The sequence below is a fragment of the Propithecus coquereli genome, unplaced genomic scaffold (genome assembly GCF_000956105.1).
Source record: "Propithecus coquereli isolate 6110/MARCELLA unplaced genomic scaffold, Pcoq_1.0 Scaffold14, whole genome shotgun sequence".
In the NCBI taxonomy this organism is placed as follows: Eukaryota; Metazoa; Chordata; class Mammalia; order Primates; family Indriidae; genus Propithecus; species Propithecus coquereli.
Window position 1 is genome coordinate 3,157,466 of NW_012138302.1, and position 20,086 is coordinate 3,177,551.

The window sequence follows — 20,086 nt, forward strand, 5'->3', positions numbered from 1 at the left end:
ACACAGCTAAACAACATATCCCGGCTTCTATTGCAATTAGGTTTGGCCACAAAGCTGAGTTCTAGACAATAATACATAAGCGGGAGGGATGGGTGCCTCTTCTAGGACTACACCATAAAATTCTCCCACTCTTTGTCCTCCGTGCTCTGACTAGATGGAGTTGAACATGACAAATGTGGGCCCTAGGTACTGAAAATAAAAGTGCCCCATAAATAGGTACAAATATTATATATCAATAAAAATAAAGTCTATGAATTAAGAAAATTGCAAAAAAGTGTCTCTAACTGAGGTTCCTGAATGACTGCAGGAAACAGAGCAGTACCCACCCCCTTCATTTGAAACAGCAGATCAGAGCTCCTCCCTCCCCTCCCCACCCACCTGGAACAGCTCAGAATTGTTACATGACTAAGAAATATAGTTCCATTCTGCACAGTGGAAGAAAATTCCCATTTGGAAAACGACACCTCGACCTCTAGTGGTGTTTGGCAGCTACAGCTCCCTAATTCCCCCGCTAATCTCTCCCATATCTTCTCTTAAGAATTTTCTACTCTCTAATTATTGCTGCTACTGCTACCACCACAGTGGTTTGGGCTAGGGGACACAACTTCCCACCCAAAGCACTTGCCCCAATTTGACTTTTCCATTAATTTTAATGATACAGCCAAGAGTTAGGGTAATGCAAAAAGAGATTAAATAATTCAGACAGTGTGATTTACAGAATATGACATGCTCTCCTTAACTGACCAAATTGTTCCATTTTAGCTACTGTCTCGTTTGCATGCACCAGCTGTGAGCCCACACCCAAGCATTTATTTTCAAAAAATCACCCAAGAGAATGAGGCACAGAGAGAAGCAAAACTTTCTTCCTTGTGCCCATTTCCAGGGCACTTTTCACGTTACAATTTCGTGGCTAAACACCCGTCACCGTAAGATTGACATGGAGACCCAGTATTTTTCCCACTTTCCCCTATGACCTCAATCGCACAAGTGCCTTAAGTCTAGAAAGCCTAAAAGGAAAAATAATATAGTTTAAATGACGTTTCTTTACACAAAGCAATTAAATACTTTTCTCAGTTACGCAGACAAATTAGTGTCAAAACTGAGACACGAACCTTGCTCCCTGGCTCAAAGTCAAACATTATCACCATACCATGCAATTCATTTTCCTTGGTGAACAGCACATAGAAAGAAAGCATAGCACTTAGGTTAGAAATAAGGAACAACTTCCTATCTCAAATTGGCTTTCAAGGAATAAAAACTTGTGGCCAAAGGGATGACAAAAGCCTTTATTAACAATATTACAATAGCCTTTACTGAAGATTTTTATTAGTCAAGGCTCATTATTTCCAAGATATGGCCATTGGAAGTTCCATTCTAGATTGAAGATTTGCTTTCTAACACTGGAATCATACATTTTAATCAGAATTTTCCCATTTCACTAACCATTTGAGAGACCCCAAAGACTTTCTATATCTGGGAAAAATCCATTATTCAATAAATCACTTCTATTTGAAGCTCTTTCTATATATTCCCTTCCTCTCACAATGAGTTTTACCTTTGACATTTCAATGTAGGAACATAAGAATGTGTTGTTATGTTGCTATTGCTCTCCTTTGAAAAAAGTGACATTGAGGACCACACTGGAAATTCCTGGTTATATACTCACTTTTGGAAATGATCACCCATCATCTTGTTTATACATTAATAATACTATTTATAGAATTTATATAACATTTTCTTCCAGAGAAGAATAATGCACTTCATATCCATTATTTCATTTATCTTTGTAATATCTCTCTGAAGTGTGGTGAGAACAGTTGTCTCACCCTATTTTAATGGGAAAAAATTTAACTAGAAAAGACCCATTATCCTTCTTGATGTGGATAAACAACTAGTGCCTACCTCAATTGGAGAATAAACCCTCAATTACTCAGAATATTTTTGTCAATATGCTGAATGAGAATAGCCAAGTAGAAATGCTGGGATTCAGCTAATTTTATTCTTTTTAAAATAAATATCTGCTCTTGGGTAATATATATATCGTTAAAAATTGGAGGACAACAAAATAGCCCAAAATATATGAATGCAAATATAAACAAAAAATAAAGTACAGTATTTCATAAATAAATAGTACCTAATATTGTCACTGTATGATTTCTCAGAATTTCACATTTACACATGTCATTATTAATCGTAGAAGGAAATTATGACTATTTTTACCCATAATTAACTTAATACCAATGACTATCAAGATATACTTTCAGTTTTATGTATCAATCAGCTATCTTGACACAAAGTGACAATTGATAAAAAAAAATTTTTTAAGTGATTGTACCTTCTAAGACTTTAATGAAAATAATAATTAACCATTTTAAACTGTCGTATTTTAAGAAATATTCAGATTATAAATTTACAAGACAACATAATGAATATCATTTTAAAAGCTGAGAAATATTTTTCATATGCAATAACAATGGTAGTTGCATACCTCATATCTATTTTCCCCTTTTCATTATATAACAGAATCCTGACATTTTGGGAAGGTACCAATTTTCTCTGATTCAAATGAAAAAAAAAAAAACTTCCATTTCACAGACTTCCCTTCACTTAGGGATGGCCATTGACACAATTCTGTTCAATAAGGTATTAGTAGAAGTCTACCAGATGCATTTTCCCAGGAAGGTATTATTTTCCTTATTAAAAAAGACTGACTCTGCTGTTGTGTGCCTTGTGTCTGGTCCCTTCTTCCTGCCTGTGGCAGAGATGCCATGCCTATGAGGTTCACTAATAGTCTTTTCACCAGGAGAATGAAAGACATACACTAATGATAGTGGAGCCAAAAGCAAGAAGGAGCCCAAAGCCTTGATAATCTCCTTCCTTATTAAGGACCATCTCCCTCTCACCCTGGATTATCTCCCTCCAGACATCTTATGGCATGTAAAAAAAAAATAAGCTCCTTACTTGTCAAATTCTTTGTACTCCCAAATCAATGCAATCCTAACTGATAAAATATCATCAATATATCCCAATAGGATCTTTCTTTTTCTCTCATAATATGGCTTAATGCAAAAATTAATTCCCTGAATTCGAGTCAGGCAAATTCAAATGCAAAATGTGTAGGTGCTACATCACACACGCAAAAATATTTTCCATCTTTTATATCCACTCACTGTAAATGACCATCCTATTAACCTTTAAACTCCTCATTTCAAAGTATTTCCCAGCCGTGCTAAAGTGTGAAGTCAGAAGAAATCTGCTGGAAACAAACCTACGTTAAATGGTAAAGAGGGCAGCCCACTCTGCTATACATTTTGCCAATAAGCCAAAGGAGAAAAACATTTTTTTCAAGACTCATTGGTATTCTCCAGCTGTATCCCCATCTTACTGAAGACTATAGCTAAGTAGGAGGTGTGACTCACAGAAATAGAGTTTTCCTCATATAAATTTAACCCATTGAATAAAATTTGAAATATTCTCTAAGCAATACAAAACAAAGACTCTTAGAGTCTCATGATTTTTTCACCATGAAATGAAAAATAAAATAAAAACTTTACAAATTATTCAAAATTTTCACACCTAAGTTTCTTCAGAATGAGAATATTTATACAAACAAGCCTAAATTTTGCAGTCCAAGGTCAGTAATTACAAAGATCTGTAGACAGTAATTTTATCCTTCAAAAATGTAAAATGAAAAGTCTTAACAATTACTTTATATATTCAGTTGGGAATGTGTTTGGCTGGGAGTAACAGAAAACCTAATGAATAGTGGAAGAAACAAGTAAGGGGTTTATTTTTTCTCATGGGACAGTAAGTGTGGAAGCAGGCAGTGCAGGGCTCGAAGATGTCACTAAGGAGCCAAGCTACACCTGTATTTCTGCTTCATCATCCTAAGCATATGGATTTATTCCTCATGCTTGCAAGGTGGCCATACACCGCAAAAGCATCATCCGTGTTCCATAGAGAAAAAAACGATAAGAATCAAGGGCAAGAGACTTCTCTTCTAGAAGCTTTGCCTTTTTATTCAAGGAGGGAAGTGCTCCCCAGAAATCTTCATCTAATCTTTGTCATGTGGGCCACTCCTAGCTTTGAGGGAGGCTAGAAAAGTGAATATTTTCCTTTCCAACTTGTCTAGCAGAGGAAGATGGAAGAGAAAGGGGGTGAATTGATATTTAATGAGTCAATCTACAGTATCTGCCACAACTCCAGATCAATTAAATCTAGTGCCATCCACATTAGCATCATCACCATTGTCATTATCATTGTCAGCAAAGTGTTTTGTCCCCAAATTGTGCTATGTGCCGTACTCATATAGTTGAGTAGACTTAACCCAACTATGACCTCTCTTACTATTGCAAATTTCTGACCATATCAAGATATTATACTATTAATAATTTCCAATTCAAAAATTAATTTCTTGGAGAGCTTTCTTATGAATAATATTTAATTACCTGGGCCTATGACAAAATGCCTGTAATCTTTTGTCAAATAACGTCCACAAATCTGAAGTTTTACCAAATGATAACGCTGGAAAGAACTTCAGAGATTATTATAATCCAAAATCTTATTTTATACCCTGAGGCTTACACAGAGGATGCCACTAACCCAATTCATTGCATAGTAGCACTGGAACTCAGGACCCCTTATTCCCAGTCCTCACTTACTCAGTTACTGAAGAGTAATCCTGAAAACAAAAGTCCCAGAAAATGCTTTCTAGGGTAATGTGCTAGAGAAAAAGCTACCTCATTCTATTATTTCTTTCTGTACAGCCTTCCATTTTTCTGCATTGAGTTTTCCACTCTGGTATACATCATGACACTGCAAAACAATTCAGTTTTATTTCTCAAACGGGGAGTTGTACTAGTCACAGAGAAGTATATAGGAGCTTCCTTTAATTGTATAAAGGCAGCTTCCTTAAAAGTAATTTCAATACTGACCTTGCTTCCTGATCTCTGCAATCAGAGACATTATCATTTTACGGTCTTAAATTATTTTGATCCGTGATATAAGAAAAATATGAATGCGATTTTGTTTTTACCCTTAAGAAAATCCTTCAGTAAATACAGCAAATGCCACTGTAAGCTTTCTTTGCCCTTAACATTTGATATGGGTGAAATTCGTTTTAAATGACTGCCAGAGCAGCCTTACCAGAGAAAGGGAGAATTATCTCAAAGGGGCATTGTTTCTCTGTACAATAAGAAGGCGAGCACAGACAGGAGCAGATGGAGAATCTTTCCAAGGAGCCTTAAGGTACGTGTGTAAGTGTGTGTATGTGTGTACGGGGGAGGAGAGAGCAAGCACTGTGGGTTGAGTTGCCTGTTTGTATTTGGCACAGTCTGTTTGAACACCTGCTGGTCCTGCTACATCCTTCTTACCTACGGGCACTCTAGAACCCACAGGAAAACAAATCCTTCAGCATACCAATGCACTATGCCCAGGACAACAGCCGCCATCCACAGGCCTTTAAGGATGATGCAGGCTATAAACTGAGTCATTATCCGTAAGTCACTTTCGCCAGCAAAGACAATCCATGGTTAACATACGTGTATAACACAAAACAATATCTGGAGGTCTTCCCTAGGAGTTTATAAGCCCTCAACACTGGATGCAAATTTTTGAGCGCATGCTTATTTTTCTGGATAATTGCTCCCTACGTTCATCAGATTTTCAAGCAAGCCTATTTTTTAAACAAATGACCATGATGTCATCCTGACTTATTAAAGTATTTTTTCTCATTAAAAAAAGGTACTGAGAAACCATGCCTCACAATAAATTTTTAACAAGTCTCAAAGGAAGGCAATCTGATTTCTTGAAGAAAACATAAAATTAGGAAATACTAAGGACTCAGAATAAACAAGCCCTGATATCACTGAACTGAAGGAACTTATATTCCCTTATGGCCTTTCAAGGTCTCAATTTCCTTAAATATAAAACAATGAAGTTGAAATAGGCGATTTTTAACATTACTTTCAGTTCCGAAAATGCTTTAATTCTATGAGTTAGCACTGTGATATAAACCAGGAGAGCCAGACTGAGAATCCTGGTATCTGTTCCTTAATCCACTCAAAATATCAGCAAGTTGCTTATGCAAATAATGTCATTTATTTTGTCTAGAGTTTAAAGTGTCCATCTGATAAAGGATTTTTTTTAGCATTTCCCACAGAGATGGTCAACAGACAAAAATACTAATATTTTTCAAATGTTTTAAGACAACTTGAAGGAAAATGTTCCACAAAGTAAATATCACATACATGGATTTTCGTCTTAGATTCTACTGACAGAATGTGACTTGACATTTAATTCTCCAATTACAGTAATATTAATTGACCTAATTTAATTAAGATTTTTAAAACTGAGATAAAGACTATGTCGCTACAACAAATACATATTATAGAAAAACAACAGTAAAACTAGTATTTTCAACTACATTAATAGATTACATAGCTGAAGTTAAACTAGAGTATTTTTAAAAAGCATATACTTACCTGACAAGATGACATACATTCATCTCTCCCTGCCTATCCCCTCCAAAGTATAGCTATAAACCCTGGAAATAACGTAAGAGGCAACCCAGGGAGCACCCAGAATGGTGGAAAGAAGGAGATGGACTGCCTAGTTACCCTGGGCTAGAGGAACACTACAGCAGTAGAGTGTCTTCCAAACTCCTCCTGCCCAACAGTGGATTACCAAGGCCAGAGTCTCCCAACCCCTAACCTAGCGGTAAAAATGATCCAGGCAAGTTCATTCCTCCCCTGCATCTAACTGTGGTCCAGTTGACAATAGCAGGTGGCCTCAAAGCACTGGCGTGGAGAATCCTGCACAAAAAGGGCCAGGCCCAAGTGTGCCCCTTTTCCCCGCAGGCCAAAAGGCATGTAGAGGCGCTGCTCTTACCTAGAGGTACCACAAGGCCAAACAAATGATAAAACTGAAAAATATAGTAACCAAAATAAAACACTCACTCAATGAGCTCAATATTGGACGTGCCAGAGGATAGAATCAGTGAACTTGAGAACAGATCAATAGAATGTTTTCAATTTGAACAACAAAGAGAAAATAGACTGGAAAAAAAAAAAGATGAACCAAGCCTCGGGTTGCTGTAGGACAATAACAAAAGACCCAACTTTCATACCATCTGAGTCACAGGAGATGAGGAAGGACTGAGGCTGAAAAACTATTTGAAGAAATAGTTCCTGAAAAACCTATGAAATTTAGTGAAAGACAAACCTACAGATTTAAGAAACGGATTAAATCCCAAATAGAACAAACCAAAAGAAATTCATGCCAAGACACATCATAATTAAACTTCTGAAAACTGAAGCTATAGAATAAACCTTGAAACCATCCATAGAGAAATGGCACACTGCTTATAGCAGAGTAGCAATGCAAATGACAACAAATTTCTCATCAGAACCCATGGAGGCCTGAAGGAAGTCTGCAACATTTTTAAATGCTGAAAGAAAAGAACTGTCAACTGCAAATTCCTTCCCTGTATGAGTTTTCTATATCATATTTGATGGTTGAAAAAAAATAACACTGCCTTATACATAAGATAACAGCATTTTCAAAGAAGGGAGAGTAAAGAGACCTAACTAGAAATAAAGTTTCCACACTTGACTCAAAGTAGTAGAACACTGAAACCAGTAGATTGTGTTAAGTCTCACACACACACACACACACACACTCACACACTCACTCACATAGTAATAGCTACAGCAACCATTAAGAAAACTATACAAAGAAATACATTCAAAAACACTATAAATGAGTAAAAATAAAATCCTGCAAAATGTTCAGATAACCCACAGGAAGCAAGAAAAGAGAAAGAGAGAAATAAGAAACAGAGGAAACAAACTGGATCGCTCATACATTGCTAATGGAATGTAAAATGGTACAGCCACTAGGGAAAACAGTTTGACAATTTCTTATAAAACTAAACATGCAACTTTAACCATAATGGTCAAAAACTGGAAACAGTCCAAACATTCTTCAATGGGTGAATGGTTATACAAGCTATGGTAAAGCCACACCATGGAATACTACTCAGCAATAAAAAGGAACAAATTATTATTACAGGAAACATCTTCAATGAATCTCTGGGGAATTATGATGAATGGGGAAAAAAACAATCCCAAAGGTTGTATGGTCTGTGATTTCATTTATATAACATTTTTGAAATGATAAAATTGTACATATGAAAAACAGATTACTGGTTATCAGAGGTTAAGAATGGAGCCAGGGAGACAGAGGGAGGTGGATCTAATTACAAAAAGGGAACCATGGGATCCTTGTGTGATGGACCTATTCTGTATCTTGACTGTGGTGGTGGATACACAGGTGATAAAGCTGCATAGAGCTAAACACACACACACACACACACACACACACACGCACACACACGAGTACATGTAATACTGGTGAAATCTAAATAAGACCTGTATATTGTATTAACGTCAATTTCTTAGTTGTAATATTGTATTATAGTTTTTTTTAAATGTTACCATTGGGAAAAACTGAGTAAAAGGTACACAGGATCTCTATATTATTTCTTAAAATTGCTTATGCATGTACAACTATCTAAAAATAAAAAGTTTAGTTTCTAAAAATTGGGCAAAAGTAGCAGGGAAGCAGGTTTTTCACATAGTCTCAAAGTGTCACATCGCGGTGTACTTATTAACGTCAAAGTAAAAGAATTAAAAAGAAGAAGTTTTGTAAGTAAGACCTTTCAAGTGATCTAACTGAGTTACCAATAATGGGACAAACAGACTCTCCTGCTGCAATGCAATAGAAAGCACACATTTAAGTAAGAGTATCCTTGCTAAAAATATTTAACTTAAACCTAATTAAGTGGATAAACAATTGAAAAATCCAAACTGTGCAATACTCTGTAAGGCAACTGTCCTGAACTTGACAAAAATATTAATGTCACAAAACTCAAAAAAGACAAGGGGACAGATATAATTAAGTTTTTTAAAATAATGTAAAGACACTGTAAAAAAAAAAAAAGCAAATAACTGAAAATAGCCAATTCTCAGAGTGGACATAGTCACAAATAGACATCTTATTCTACCATAATGGCAGATTAAGCTAATGTAGACCAAACTCCCTTCTGCTACAAACACATAGATATTTGGATAAAGCAAGACCAAAAAACTTGAAATACATTAAATAGTTAAGTTAAAGGGAAAAAAATTGGTTAGCCTGGGCAATAGTGAGACCATATCTCTATAAAAAAAATTTTTTTTTAATTAGCCTGTAACATGTACCTGTAGGTCCGAGCTACTAGGAAGGCCGAGGCAGGAGGATCACTTGAACCCAGGAGTTTGAGGTTACGGTGAGTTATGGTGATGCCATTGCACTCTAGCCTGGGAAACAGAAGACTTTGTCTCAAAAACAAAAAACAGACCAAAAAAAAAAGTTATCTTCAGGTATCCAAACAAAAAGGAAACAAATGCCAGGATAGTAGGCACATAAGTTGGTGCTGTAGCAGCCCAAAGTGATACAGAATTTAGACAAGGCATTATTGCCTAGAAGCTGGAGATTTCATGTATTTAGATTCAGGTAACACGATTTTGGATGTGGGAAAGGAAGGGAACTGGAGGTAAGACATTTGCAAAAAGGAGAACCCTATGAGATCCCTTAGTGTGAGGACTAGAAACCTGGCATGGAAAGTAGCAAGAAAACTTATCTCTTCCTGAAGCTCCAGATAGAAGGGAAAAAGTATTCATTGAATTAAATCCCTAAACGTACACACACGCAGTTTGAATTTACATCACCTGTATGGTTCAGAAATCTCAAGCCAAGAAATTAATGTAAAAGCTGGTCTTAGACCAGAAAAACTCCTAGGCTGTTCTACAGAACCAAACACAATGTCATTCCACAGGGAAACTCTGAAAAACTAGAAAAAATGTGACTACCATAGAGAAAAGCCAAAAACAGAAAACTGGCTAAAGGAGAGCACACAATCCAAATAACAAATCACATGAGAAAATGATGCACTTTATAGTATATGTGTATATATATATACATATATATATGCATATATGTATATGCACTTTATAGTATGTGTGTGTGTGTGTGTGTGTGTGTGTGTGTGTGTGTATACATACACATAATGCTGGAAGAACCAGCAGACCCAACTACTGGAATAAGTAACTCCCAAAAGAATTTCAAGTAAGAGAACAATCTGAAAGAGACTATAAAATATGTACAGGTACAATGCTTAAGGAGATAAAATAAGCATAGAATCTGTAATAAAAGAATAGAAAACCTAGAGGAAAAAACAGGCAGACATGAAAAGGCATCAAATAGCACCTGCTAGAAATGAAAAATAATCATAGCTCAAAGAACAATTTAAACAATAGATAAGGCACCAAAAGACAGAATTATTAGCTGGAAAAACATTCTGAATAATTACCCAAAAGCCCCTTTAAAATGTAATACAGAGATAATCGACAGGAGAAATAAAACAAGAATGTCCAACAAATATCTAATAAGAATTCCAGAGAAAAGAATAAAGAAAATGGAGGCAAGACAATATATAGACAATACATGATAAGATAATGCTACAAATTTTTAATAATTCAAAAAACTCAGGAATCATCTGATTACAAAAGCACAAGAAATCCCAAGAAGGAAAAATAAAAACAAACCCACACCTGAGCATACCATAGTAAAATGTCAGAACACCAAAGACAAAGAGAAACCTTAAAAGCAAGCAAAAAACAAACCTGTAATCATCAACAATAAAGACCAGAATGAACAATATTTGATAGCACAACAGAGTGACTATAATCAGCAATAAGTTAGGGTATACTTTAAAATAACTAAAAGAGTAGAATTGGAATGTTTCTAACACAAAGAAATGGTAAATGCCTGAGGTGATGGATACCCCAATTACCTTGATTTGATTAATTCACATTGTATGCCTACATCAAAACATCACATGTACCCTATACAGATATACAACTATTATGTACCTATAATAATTAAAAATTTTAAAACAGACTAGAAAATACTATCTTCATTTAAAATGATGAGAAAAATAATTGTCAGCTTAGAATTCTGCTTCCAGATAATCTGTTATCCAAGGGTTAGGAGGAAATACAGTTTCAAACAAAAAACAATTAACAGATTTTTATCATTTGTGCATGTGTACCAAAGAACTACAGATAATCCCCATAAATACAATGGTTAAACTCACAATTTTTCAACTTTACAATCATTGAAAAGCCATACATATTGTAACTATATTTTCAATCTATGGTGGGATTATTGGGATGTAACTCCATCATAAATCAAGGAACATCTGTGCTTCCATAAGAAGGAATTTGAATCCAAAGGGAAGGAGAGGGAAGCAATAGTGGAAGCATAAAATGTGGGTAAGTTTAATTATTAACTATAAAATGATCAAACAAAAGAAAAAACTAATTCTGTAGAAAATGACATGGGAATATAAAAAATGTGGTAGAACTACATCACTACATCATTATGAAATGAGGGATGATCAGAATTATAACATTGAAAATTCTTAAATTATTCAAGAGAAGAGTAGATATTTTGATTAATTTCATCTGTTAAGACAAAATATGAATGTTAAAAACATAAAAATAATCATTAAAAGACCAGAAGCCTGATACATAATATTCAGATCAATAGATGGAAAGGAAACTTCAGAAACCCTATAAATGAAATAAAAGTAGGAAACAATGATAAAACATGGAGCTCCAGAGAGAAGAGAAGCAGGCACAAGGAAATATCCTCCAATAAGATATGACACTACATTTCCAAAGACCAGCAGATTAAAACTGGCCAAATGAATATGTGTGGGAAGAGCATTGCCACAGGTTGGCTTCCCTGGCAAGCCAACTCTGAAATGAAGTTCAAAGTGCAATTTTATTAAGGACTGCCTTGTCATCCACACCTGAAGAAGGATGGGGAAGGAAGCACAAAGGGACAAAGGGAAAAGTAGAGCTGCAGTGCAAGCCCACAGTGAGCTCCAGAGTTAGAACCATACTTTAGAGTTTTCCAGAGTTGTGCTGAGATGGCCCGACCTTTATCCTCCCACATGAAACAGGCATTGGAAATGATCTGCCCTGGAAAGGTGTGTGACCTTATATAGGGGGGCTATCTACAGCTCAGGCAATCCCTGAAGGGTCAGACTGTTAAAGACCATTTATTGACAGTACCATCAGAAGTGGGGGCAACAAGTTCCTCCTTGAAGAAGGATTTGACACAGCACAGTGTCTGCCAAATTACCATGACGTGGCTACAACAACCAGTGCTCAAAGGAACACATTTGTCCCCTGGTCAACAATATCCTATGCCTTCTCCAAACTGTGTTGCTTGAATTTCCTTGGAAAGGGCAATGGGTGAAGTTTTATGCCATAATAATAAGAGATAAATCCAAATTACTAACCCTCAAATCTTTCTAACTCAAGACCTCTTCATGTACCTCTTGCTCCCTAACCAATGTAAGTTAAATATGATATTAAGAGAAACTTGGGACTCTATTCCTTCACAATTTTAAACATTTAGTTTGTAAAATAAAATGGAAATATTACTTTTGTGTCTAGTATCTTTATTAAACAAATCCTTCCTTGTACCTACATAGTTACATAGTACCTGTTAATATTAAATACCTGTCTCTATACAGGCAAAGGACTCCAAGATCAGAAAACCATGTATGATTGATTTCTAATTCCTCAAATGAAAACCAACCTTATTCCAAAAGCAAATAAGCAAGTCCAAGTGGATACCCTCTAGAGAAATTTTAGATAATTCATCTTTGCAAAATATGTCAAGCCAGAAACAAACTGAAAAGCAAATCAGCTGATAAAAATACAAGTAGATGTCGTAAAAGTGTTCAGCTCACAACTGTAATAAGGAATATAGAAAGATGATAGATATATAAACAGCCTCAATTCATCAATCATGCCATCTCAACAATTCCAGCCCATTTAGCAATCTTATTTACTTTTTCTCAATTAACAAATTGGCATTCTGTTGTTTAAAAAATGAAAAACAATAGAAACAGCTAGCGACTATGTTACTAGCCAAGTCCTACAAGTATTGCATTGAAGAGTTGAACAGGCCAATGCATGCCTCTTGAGATTAAGGGGTTTCTCTTTTGAGATGTCAGAAAAGAAACGTGGTGCCCTGAGAGGAAAGTGCAGCTGAATTTCCTTTTACCTGAAGTGAAATCATCAGTCTTATCTACCTTCTTGTCAATTCACATACAGATAAATTCCAGACCCCTCCCTACACCTCAGGTTGTAAGTGAAAACACTTTGAAGTTCCACTGTTTTGTTTTTATGAAAACTATTAGCATAACAACCAGCTTTTAGCAAACGGAGGAAGAAGTGTATATGATCTACTGAAAAATACAGTATCTGGACTTTAATTTTTTTAATTTTTCTTTTTTATATTTAATATGCCTTTGATTCTTACAGTGTAGTCCAGAGCTTTCAAACAGCTGGAACCTTTGAATTTAAAAGATGCCTGTGATTCAGAGAACAGTTATATGTCATACAGATCTACGATGTAGAATACATACATTGACCATTTCTGTTTAGTGGCATCATATACATGTGATGTAAACATGCGATGTAAGTACAATGTAAATTTAGGTGAGAGTCTCAAAGTCCTACTTAAAAATTACCCCAGGCATATGTGTCATATTAAAACGAACCACTCTGTAATTAAGAGCTACTCCTCTATGCGCTCCTCCTTATACTTGCTTTAAAGATTTTGGTTTCAAGTATGGCACAAGGAAGGTGGTCTGCGAAAAAGGGAAGAAAGGAAGGAAGCAAAACAGGAAGATGGGAGAGGAGACAAGGTAAGAAGGAAAGTGGCAGAGGGAGGGGGATAGCTCTTCTCCCCGGTCCCTCCTCCCCCTGATACATACTCTTGTAGCTTGGAAAGGTGGAAAGGTCCAGGCCCCGTCACCAAACACGAAACAGAGCCCCCCAAAAGTTCCTGGCAGCGCCTTCGTTATGCCAAGGCTTGCGTGCGCCCCACTTGGTGCCCGAGCCACCTGGGCATGCAGAGCCATCCTGGGGCCGCAGCCAAGCAAACTCATGGGTACTTCAGGCTCCCGCCCGCGCCCGCCGCCCGCAGTCATTCACTGGGCACCGCGCGCCCAGCCGTCACCCACTCCTGGCTTTCCAAGCGGTGAATCCTTCTGCCTCTCTCCATCCTCCCTTGGCTCCCTCTCCTTCCCCGTGACTTGCCAAGAGGTCCAAGGGCGAAGGCAGAGGCAGAGAAGGAGAGGGCCAAGGGGAAGGAGCTGGCTGCGGATTCACTGCAAGGGGCGACAACGACGCCGTCAAGGCGACCATCCTGGCCCGGTAGCCCCATTCCCTCCTCGCCCCCCATCGGCCCCACAGCACCCCACACTCTCCATTTCAGCTTCAGTGTTGATGAAGTAAGAGAAGGAGGAAAAAATAAGCCTGCAGCCTCCTAGGCAGCCCTTACCTCAGGCTGCCCTCGCAAAAGCCGCCCTCCTCCTGCCCGAGGCGCCTCTGCTGCACTGCCGCGGCCGCTGCGCTCTGGACGCCGGGGCTCCGGCCGCAGCTCCGCCCGGCGCGGCTCGACCGTGCACTGTGAGCGAGCCTTCCTCGCTCCCGGGGAACGAGAGCCAGCCCCGAGAACGCTCGCCTGCAGCCTGGCCGGCGACGAAGAGCCTGCAGCCCCCGAAGAGACGCCAGGAGCCCCGGAAGGGGCGCGCGGGCCGGGGGCGGCTGCAGAGCGCGCGCGCCGACTGACTGGCCGGCTAGCGAAGGGAACCCACGCCGGGGCGACACTGGCGCTGGCGACGCTCCCCTGAGCTCCTCTCTCTTCCTCTGGCCCTTTAAACCCCCTCTCCCTAACCCTCGCTACCACCCACTCCTATCCCCCCTCCGAAAAGACAGCTCGCCAGTGCCACTTAGTCTGCCGCGCTGCGCTCCTCAGCCCGGTGCGGGGAACAACAATGTGACCGTATTGCACGGACTAAATGCTGTGTAGTAGCTTGTAACTGCTGAGGCCACCACCTGTCAATTCTAGGGAGCAAAGCACGCCGTCCTCAGTCAGCTGTCCTCTCCCTGTTTGCCCTCCCCGCTTAATTTCCTCCCCCACCTACCTCACCGACAGACCGCAATACTCCACGGGCACGATACCAGGGGAGTTTCGCAAAATTACCCTCTCTCCCCGCAGGGAGCTCACGGCATCTTCCTCAGTACCAGAGCTGAAGGATTACGCACACCCCTACATGCCTATCCAAAGCCAGATGCCTGAAAACCTGGTATGAACCCCGCACTCGCCGGTCCCCCAACCCCCATTCATAATCCCAGCGGCCGTCTGCCACTACACACCCTCCCCCAGCCGCCCGCGCTCGCTCCCATTTGCCGTCCCTGGAACGCGTCAGTCACTTGCAGTTCATCTGCCGGGAATACAGGACGAAGAGCTCCGCAGCTAGGGGCTGCACAAAGAGAGATGGGGAGTTCACGGGGGGACGCAGAGCCTGGGCTTGGGGGAGGCGAGGGAGCGAGCCGGTGGGGCACATTACGTGGAAGCAGCCAGTGTGAGCGCGGGAGCCCGCTGGTCTCCTGTTGCACAAAGGAGCTCCAGAGTGAACAAGCGCAATGCCACTGAACTAGGGGGTCACATAACCTCTGAGGAGGTGCTCCACCAAGACACCCTGCAGGTGGGTCCCACAACTTGCGAATTCATGGGATAGAGCAACAGGCACCCGGGAACCTGATTGATCTTGCTTTAAGAACTGCAGTCGGGTGGAGTCCTGCGTGTGTGTGTGTGTGTGTGTGTGTGTGTGTGTGTGTGTGTGTGTGTGGTGGGGAGGGGGGAAAGGGATGTGGGAATGCGCAGGTTTCCTTTTCCCCAGTTGTCCAGCACGTTCAGTCAGAGAAAATGGAAAGAAGAAAACTGGCATAGAAAAGAGGAGGGAGATAAGGATGAGGTAACTTTACCTATTGAACCACCAAACTAGCTAGAGACCAGAAGGACTTTAATGGATAAAATTGGCCTATTTCTCAATTCATTCCAGTACACATTATGGCACACCCATTTTGCACTGAGCATAGTATACTGTACTAGAAGCTGGGGGTACAGGGATGATTAGGACACAGTTTCTGCACCCAAGGAGCTCACTGTGTAATGACAGAAACAACTCCAAAAGCCCAAAATGAACGATAAAAGTATTACACAACAGAAGCACATACCAGTTATGTACGTGGAAGTAATTTTTTCCATGTAAGGGGGGAATAGGCCAGGGAATTAAATCCCATCTAAACTGCATATTGAAGGACAAACAGGGGCTTACCAAAGAACTGTTAATAACCTATTACCCATTTACCCAAACTACCTTTACCTACCCACACAATGAAAGGCGTGCCTGACAGCTTACCAGTGTAAGGACTTAATGGACTTTTCCCTTCATAGTTTTGGAGGAAACATTTTAGAATACTAGCTCTTGATGTGTAGAATACCCAGTTCTCCCCAAATGAGAAGTTACCAAGTATTCATCAGTTATTCTGTCTTCTCGGACCGTGTGCTTACATTCTATGTACCATCCACCTGATCCATTACCTTGAAACTGAGCCCAAAGACAAAATTAATAATAGCGAAGCAATTAGCATCTAGAGGGAAGCCAAATTCTGCAATATAGTCATAGTTCTGACAGTTTCCATCTGTAAATTGATCACAAAGTAATCTCTTTTTCTGAATTACAGTGAGGTTTAATTAGTTAGACTTATTAAATGTAAGGCAACTATTGCCCAAAGAGAATGTGGATGAGAACCTAAATTGTGATTCAATCTAACAAAAAAAAGAAAAAAGATCCTGTTTAAGCGGCATGCTCTCCCTCTCTGAATGTTAGAACTTTGAAAGGTATTAATGATTACTAAGGTTCCCAAGGTTATTACATCATCCTCAGAAAAATATGTCCAAAGTGTTCTTATTGCAAAAAGAATTAAATGAACTCCAGTATGAAAATGATGTCAGCTATCTAAACACATTTCCCATCTCTTCCTAGAAATTACATAAACTAACAAAGTGAATGGAAAAAAGTTAAATGCCATTTTCAGCAAACTTACACAGATTGTTACCCACAAACTCTAAAGTATTTGTAAAGGTTGCCAGAAGCAGCTGAGTTTGGGCAGAAGTCATACGGAAAAGGCACAGGGTGAGGCAAAGGGAACCAGCAGTAGAGGTATCAGGAAGTGCCAGCAAAAATAAGGTTCCTGGAAATGAGATGTTTATCACAAAATGCAAAAGCTATGTCTCTCAAAAACTGAAGCAGAAGCAGAAAGAATAAGGCAAAAGAAACACATAGACAGGAGTGGAAAAAGAGGCACAGACAGTTTCCAAGGCAGCAGATCTCAGGGTCAGCAAAACTTTAATCCTTGATGATGATGAAATCACTATGAAATGTGGAAGCCCTATCCCTTCTTCCTAAGAACTGGGGAGCACAGAACTATTGGCGGAAAGTCTCCTGGACCTAATTCACTTCGGAGACTCAGAAGAAGTGAGTAAGCGAGATGCCATAATTATTGGAAGCAATCTGTTTTTACAGTAGCTGTAAAAGTAAATCTATAATCTACTGCTGCATAACAAACCACCCAAAACAATGATTTAAAAAGCTACCAATTATTTGCCTACAATTTAGTGAAGTGACAAATTGGGATGGGCTCACCTGTGTGGGCTTAGATGGCTTCTCTCTGCTCAATATGGTTTCAGCAGTTCTCACTCCTACACCCAAAAGAAGGGATCTTTTGCATACCTGGGCCTCTTCCTAGGAAGCTCCTGAGGATTTTTCACATAGAAGTAGATGAGTTCTTAACAGTAAGAGAGAGAATAGGCCCTGTTCATGCCCTTTCAAGTTTCAAACTTCTGTATGAACTCAGCTGATTCTCAACACAGCTCTGTGAGATAGATATTATTATTCCCATTAGATAGACTTAAAAAAAATTAAGGCACAAGTAAGTAATTAGCTCAAGATCACTTAGTTAGTTAGATAAGAGCCAGTATTTAAACCCAGTGTTTAGTCTTGCTCCAGAGACTGTGCTGTTATTTTTTAAGCTATATTCCCTTTCTAAATGAAACATATTTACTGATATGTTAATGAAGGAATATTATCTATTAAGGAAAACCACAAAGCACAAATGAAGAAATTCAGGAGAATGAAATGAGCTGATATTTTTAAAAAAAGGTAGGAAAAACAAAAAAAATCATCACAGAAATGAAGACATTATTAGAAGAAACACACAGGAGGAATAAGCATTATGTGTAAGTAAGAGACAGGACAGACAGATGTAAGAAGAGTTGTCAAAATTAAATGAAAATAAAGAAAAATATTTTTAATTATTTGTATGAAACTGATAATGAGAGAAGAAATACCATGCAGAGCCAACACATATATAATTGGAGTCTCTACAGAAGAAAACTTAATCAGTGGAACAGAACAAATACTTTAAAACAAAATTATCAGAGAACTTCCTTGAAGTTGGAAAAAAAGACTTGAATGTACATGTTGAAAGTAAATACCATGTACTACAGAAAATTGATTCATAATGGTTGAGCAAATACACATGATAATAAATTTTGAATTTTAAATATAAAGAAAGCATCCTTGAAACAGAAAAGCAAAAGGATCAAGTCTTGTGTAAGGAAAAATAAATCAACCTTCACTCGGTCTTCTTGAAAGCCACATTCAATGCCTAATGACAATGGAACAAAACTTACCACATTCTCAAGGTAAGAAAGTATCATCTAAGGATTTTATATCTAACAAGTAGTTCATCAAATATAAAGGTCATATTTTTAAACATTTAAAAGTAAGAGAATATTTCTTCCATATGGGGAATATACTAGAATAAATATGGGAATACCTTTCTCAAAAGGATTGGTGGTAAATGGGGAATTTATTTTTACTATAAAACTAAGCCTATAAAAAATGTATGAATGCTATAGACTTTGAAGGCATAGAAATGATGGAAGTCACAAATATTCAGAGTGGAAAGGAAAAAGGTGGTGGTAATTACAATAATTTCATGATTGACTCATCTATAACTGTTGGGGTTTAAAATGTCACTTAAAGCTGACATATAAGTAGTAGAGTAAACATATATAACAGTGCAAAGATAAACACTAAGAAATCTGATTTTTTTAAACAAAATATGACAGTGCATAAAATGCAGTGTAGGGAAGAGGATGTATGCCAATTTATCACTGCTAACAACTAATAGTTATATCTAAACCATTAGAGAATGAGTGTTATATAAAGATACAATAGTAAAGATTGTACCTAGAAAGCAAATCTACACCTTAATGCATACCTTCTAAATATCAGAGGAATCATACACACATGTGCACATGTATATACACACACTCATCTATATATATCAAAGAATTGAGAAAATAATTATCAATCAATAAATATCTGTAGATATTTTTAAAAAGTATCTTCAAATTGCATTAAAACCAAAACTCTATACTGTAGACAAGATACATATTGAAAAAGAAACGTTCAGATGGTTGAACACAAAAGGAAAAGCAAAATTTTACCCAGATAATGCCCTACCCCTGCCCCACATACACACAGAACAAGAAAAAGAAATAACAATAGTAAAGTAGAAGTTATGACTTCAAAATCAGACAAGTTGGATTTGGGGCAAATAAGTATTAAATGAGACAAAGAATAATATTTTATAATACAAAAAGTAAAAATCACACTGAAGATTTGAAAGTTATGAATATCTACAAACTAAATGCATAACAGGAACTTATATAAAGTTTTGTCCCAAGAGATAGAAAGACACAGAAAGAAATATGCCAAAAATAGGAGAGTTTTACTCATCACTCTTAGTCTAACACTGGATATATCAGACTTTGTGCCTCAAAAGTAGAGATTACAATATTCTTTCTAAGGGCTAATATTGTATTCATGAAAAATGGCCATATGTTAACCATAAAGATAAAATGCAAAAGTAATTAATTATGAACAGCATTATTCCATAAAACTAAATCACAATTCCATAAAACTAAAAATTAATCAAAAAGACAAAAAAATAGAAAACTCCTCACCTGGAAATTACAA